The following is a 6,000-nucleotide window of genomic DNA, read 5'->3' as shown; positions in this document are numbered from 1 at the left end:
TTTTTTTTTTTTAATTTTCTCATTATTCATAAATATAAACGAAGCGATTACAGTAGAATTCCACTTATTCGAACTTGTAGGGGACAAACAATTTATACGACTGCAGTTCGCGTAACAGCAGCTTACTAAAATTTCATTGGGATCAACGGACTCGCGTAAAATCAAGTTGCATCGAAATCAGCGGAGAGACAACTTCACCTGAAATTTTTCTCTGCATTCCGTACGAAGACACCGGTTACCCAATCTTTCATCTCGCGCAATTTGGCACATCTCAATTCGCTGTTAGCTTGCTTTCACGCTTCATCAAACCCATCCAATGGTCCAACATTTCCATCAGCCTCTCTAACACGCTTCCATATACCTCCACCTAAAACCATATCCACCCTGCATCGTACAACGTCTCCCCTCGAAACCTCAAGACACGGTCGCATAGCCAAGCAGCCTCGAAACGACCCTCGAAACCCCTGGAAACGTTCGCCACGCGCTTTTACGCCGGCCAGATAAGCAGAACACTGTAAAACGAGTGTACGAATCCCCCAACACGGTCGAAATACACGAAGCAAAGAGAGAAACGGAGCGCGAAACGTCGTGCCGGCCGAGACGACAGGAGCGAGACGGTGAGCCATGAGAATAGCCGTGGAGAATCGTTTCCGTTTCCCCTCCACGAACAACGTCGACCACGCTGCCTCTCAGAGTATATTTCAGAGAGAGCGTTTAAGAGTGTTCGCGCCAATTGTTCGCGGCGAGACTGGCCGTGCAGACCAGCTGTTACAGCCGCGTCTCAGCTCCGTCTCTGTTGATCCATCGATCGCCTACGCATCGATCCCTCGTTCGATCAACGTGGTCATGAGCTGGAGCGTTTGAGCGCGTGAGTAATACCTTTGTGTAGCTGTTAGTTTAGTTCTCTTTGTTTAGTGAATTGTGACGGTGAGTACCGATCGAAGTTGGTTTCTTTCTCGAGCGAGTAGTATACGTACGAAGCTACGAAATCAGTATTACACGATGTTGGATAATGGAATTTTTGAGACGTGCATTGCGAATAATGGATTTCGCTTGATCGGATCCGGTGCAGGTGTACTTGGATGGTTTGTTGTTTATGACAGTGACAGGAAACGCAAAGTATTACACATAAAGTTACGTAATGAGTATTATACGTATGGGTGATACATTTTTTGTGGCGACGATCGTGATTCGATGGTTTATTATTTATAGGAGTGAGAAAAGTTTGAAAGCGTGTATCATCTCTGCACGCTTTTCTTTGTCACGCGTATTCCGATGAATGGATATCGTTAGAATTTGGCGTTTATCATGGAGCGAGTAGATGCTGTCTTTGTGCAGCAATTTTCTCTGCTACATGGATCGTGACGAATGAACAGCGTCCGCGTTTGCTTCGTTTTTGGTAAAAGCGAATTATGTTACTATCTTGCTGAAATACCCCATTTCTCTAAGAAACAAGGATATTGATTTGAATTTTATCTCGAATGAAATGGAACACCTATGTAATTAAAAATTTGCATATGTACCATATAGTATACGTCTATATATAGTATACTATGAATTTATAAATCTATTTATAACTCATCGGTAAAATCTGTCAGTGTACCAGCATGTTACAAGTTAGAGATTATAATACCAAATGGAACGAATAACACGTGTATTTACCTCTAAAGTCGAATGAATTAACAAGAGTATTATTATCTTGTTTTTCTCAATTCGTAAGTAAATTTTTAATCTCGATCCTAATTAATAAATTATGCTCACCGATAACGATGTTTTCATTTTGCAATCGACCTGGCGAATACGAATATCTTTATTTCCGAGTACATCGTCGATCGTATTATGAAATATCTTTGTTGTCCTTTGTCAAACATATGCATTAACGTAATGCATGCGGTAGATCGTCGTTTGTCAAACAGGCAGCGTTACATCTGCACTCTCGTTTTTATTTACAATTCTTCGAACAGCACGTGACACGAATACTCGCTCGTTTCGCTGTCTTCTTTCAATATTTTTTCTCGTTTAACTTGTACTATTCTGTAACTGGCCCTAATTCGTTGCATAATAATATATCAAATATTTACTAAATCTCTCAGTTTTATATTTAATAAATAAAACTTCGACACTAGAATACTCCAAACTAAAACTAAGACTGAAATATTTTTAGTTTTCAGCTTTCTATAATTAGAAATTAATTAGATTAATTCGGTGGTAATTAGATTCAAGCGATCCATATTTCCGCAAAAATGTTTTACTCTGGTATTTTAAATTCAGTCCGCGAGAGACATAGATATGTCTCGACAACAGATCGTGCTGTAATTGTTTGCAGTCAAATAATTTCTATAAGAACGGTAGAATTTTGTCGTCTTATCGACAACAGAAATTGGGCAAACGCAAAAGACAAACTATTAATCTTCCACTCATCGATTAATCCAACATTCTCAACTCCTTATCGGTGAGATCACGACAGATGTTTCGATTAGAATAGAGCATAGATTAAATCTGTACTATTAGTTTCCCCTATCATCGATTGGTCATCGACATCGGATAAATAAGTTCGTTTCTAATCTTTTCTTATTACGCTATTGTTTTCTGTTTTCATCGCAATGAGTAGCGCGACCATTGTCAACAAACGAAGAAAATACGTCGTACATATGTATGTATGGTGCAAAAGTCTTGAGCCACTTACGATGGTGATTTGATAACGATAATTAGTCATAAAATATTAATTATTTCGCCATCGATCAATATTTCTAATACATCTCGTGCTAAATATACACCTTATCCATATAATCGTTCGACCACCGATTATACAAAATTCTTGTCTTTAGATTCAAAAACACCTTTGAAGAACTGTTACGACTGGAAAAATAATTGATATCGAACAAAAGCAAACCATTGAACGTTCCTAAGAAATAACGATATATTTCATGTAACGTCTAGCATCTTTAAAAACATAACATCTCCGACTGGTAAGTGAACTAAACTTCTGCACATATTTAGAGATTATTAGAGAGTGTTTCGCTAACATTCGAGTAACCCCGTGTTTGCACGATGTCATAGCATTTCGATAAGGCGACCAGAAGCATCGTATGCTTATCGATTTTACGCAAAGTGTATACACTTATTCGTTTTACACGATCCATGCGTCAGACGTTTGAAACGATCGTTCAGTGTTATCGTTTTACAGCGAGACGATAACGCTGTCGAGTATCATGCAGGAATAACGACGTCGCTAATCGGTTCTGTCAACTATCGAGAGATTGAAATTGATTTTAATGGATCGACACAGGTCGATAAACGATCGACGACTGAAACACAGACGCGGACTTTGCTTCTGAACAAAAATAACTTTTGTCTGTCGCCATTGATAATTAGAAATTGAGGATTCTATGGAGATCGATCGATACGCAAGGAGACTTTTTATCGAAAATTCGAGTATATAGAACGAATCTTGAATCTGGAACACGAAAGAAGGGCGCATGGTTGCTCAAAATTTCATCCGAATATGATCGAACTTTCTCCGACGTTTAACCGAATGTATTATAATTTGTCCAATAACAAATTGAATTCCAGTTGAATTATGTATGAAGTGACTTTTATGTACGGAGTATATTTTGAATCAAAAGAGATCCACTCCTACGGAGAAATTAAAAAATCGCCGAACGAAAAATATCATATGGCAAAATATTACGATTCCAACGTGGAATACGTATTTCGATGAAAAATTATTACTTTCATAATTTCGACGAACAATGTTACTTGAAAAAATATCAAGTTCGCAAACTTAAATTGCCAATGTATAAATCGCTGTCAGACTTTTAACAACTGTAATTTTCCAAGAAATGTCCATATCACCGAACGATCTTGTATTTACGATGTTTGCGATGTTTACATCACATCGACTCGACGAGCATTCTTCGTTCTGGAACAGGTGGCCAACGGCGGAATAGAGAATTGAGAATAGACATAATACCCGCTTCGAAAGGTCGATCGTAGGAAAGTGAAAGCGAACGTTCGCCATGCAATCGGTGAATATCGTCGAAATTCTGCAGCATCCACCTACCAGCGTTGCGTTCGATCTCGTCTCAGTGTTTATTCACGCGTCACGAGAAAAGGAGCGAATTTCTTGGTGGGAATCCACCAGCTGACGAGTATAATCGAACCGATTTCGATGGAAGTCAGATAAGAAGCTTCCGTTCTGGTTAGTCGATCATCAGAGAAATTGGGGTGAACGAGGAAAGTTTGATCGTTCTGTGCTACGATTCGTGCGATGTTAGTAGAAATTGTTACACGGTTTTCACTTTTTCTAGATTCAATTTTAAATTTCTTCGTCGCATGTTTTTCAAAGTTTCTGATACTTTTAGGTTATTGATATTTGTGGAAAGCGACGACTTTCGAATATCGCTCTGAGAATTTTTCGAGTCAAATTCGACTTCGAAACGGTAATAACTTTGAACGTTTCGATAAAATCTCTTCCGAGCTTTAAGTGCTTCTCGATTATCGATCGTTATCATCGGAAAGTGGTGGATATTAAATATCGTTCCGAGAGTTTGAATGTTTTCCGATTCTAAGCGTTTGCTATGAAGAAATTATACGTCGTTGGCGATACTTTTGTAAATTACTGCGTGAAACTATGTGTTATATTTAAGAGGAGAAGAAAGAATAGAGACGATTGCGTTGCCAAGGTATGATATACTTGTGAGTTTCGATTTAGAATTTCGAACTGACATCGTATATGGAAAATGCAACGAACGTTCGGTAATTGGGAAATTGAACAAAAGAATCGATTATAAAAATTATAGAACGACTGATGTAGATAAAAAGTGCATCGAAAGAGTAATAATTTACAATTTCGTTACACTTTAGAGTAGAGAAAAATTTCATTCATTTCACGATTTTTCGCAAGATGTACTCTCACTCGTATACTAATTATGAAACCAATTAGAAGCCTTGCGTCCTCATTCATGGAATAATACCATCGTTTAAATTTGTTTTCGAGCAACGATTCGTCATCACGATGCTATTAACGTTATCTCTTTAAATTTATAGAAAGTCTCGCAAGACTCTGTACGTTTTCATTATTGTTCATTTTCCAGTAGCAATCATCGAGGTAAGGAACCATAAAACCTTTGAGAAATTCTTGAAATCCATCGGTCTTCGATCATAAATATTCGAAATTATCAAAATAGACCGAACCGTAACAATCTAAAGATACTAAAAAAGACTCATTCACTTTTTATCATATATCTATTATATCGACTATCATATCGACCTTCGATCAACGCAGCAAAAGTAATAAAATGTTCAAAAATCAACTCGGAGTTTACCAAGCATAATCTAAAATTATTAAAACCTCGCGAAAAGATCATCTACTCTTTACCATATTTCCGCAATCATTATCAGCAAACTAAAGGTCCGCAGAGTTTCAAGAAATATCTAAAATCTATCTTTTTCTCGTATAAACGCAACTAGTTTCTCGTACAGGCAACGCAAATTAAAATATACAGGGTGTTTCATTTTTATCCCATTAAACGGTGTCTTCTATGATCGAAAACGAGGGAAAAATGCTTTATTGGATCGTGAATTCTTTATTACGAATCATCCTATTTACAAGAACGTACGATGCTTCGAACAACGTTCTTAATAATCGCGACCGACAATCTAAATAATTCGTTACAACTTCGTGATAAAGCATCGCGATGCTATCTACGTTCATGTAACGTCTTTTCCTCGCTTCCGATCGCAGCATACGCTGACATCGTTTGACGGAATAAAAATGAGACGTCCTGTACATCTTTAAAATCGTCGAAAACACAGTCCGAAGAAGTGATCCGTAATTTTTGCACAAACGCAGAGGCGCACAAAGTAGCGCAGTGGGTCGTTCACGTGCTGAACGGAGGTAAATCACCTCGCAGTCTTCTCACGATCGATCATCTCGACTAAACGAGATTCGAATCGATCGTCTCACGACAACGAAACGTTAGATGCGCGCAGAGAAAG

The 6,000-nt window shown here is 38.0% G+C and overlaps 1 protein-coding gene across 1 annotated transcript in view; it reads left to right on the top strand.

Moving 5' to 3' along the window:
- Positions 1 to 707: 707 nt before the first annotated feature.
- Positions 708 to 6,000, top strand: part of LOC132914303 (neutral ceramidase) — a 46,848-nt gene continuing 41,555 nt past the window's right edge. The window contains exon 1 of the mRNA XM_060973297.1: positions 708 to 868. The gene's annotated coding sequence lies outside the window, so the exon portion shown is untranslated. The remainder of the gene's footprint in view (positions 869 to 6,000) is intronic.

The sequence above is a fragment of the Bombus pascuorum genome, chromosome 14 (genome assembly GCF_905332965.1).
Source record: "Bombus pascuorum chromosome 14, iyBomPasc1.1, whole genome shotgun sequence".
NCBI lineage: Eukaryota > Metazoa > Arthropoda > Insecta > Hymenoptera > Apidae > Bombus > Bombus pascuorum.
This window is presented reverse-complemented; position numbering and strand designations above follow the sequence as displayed.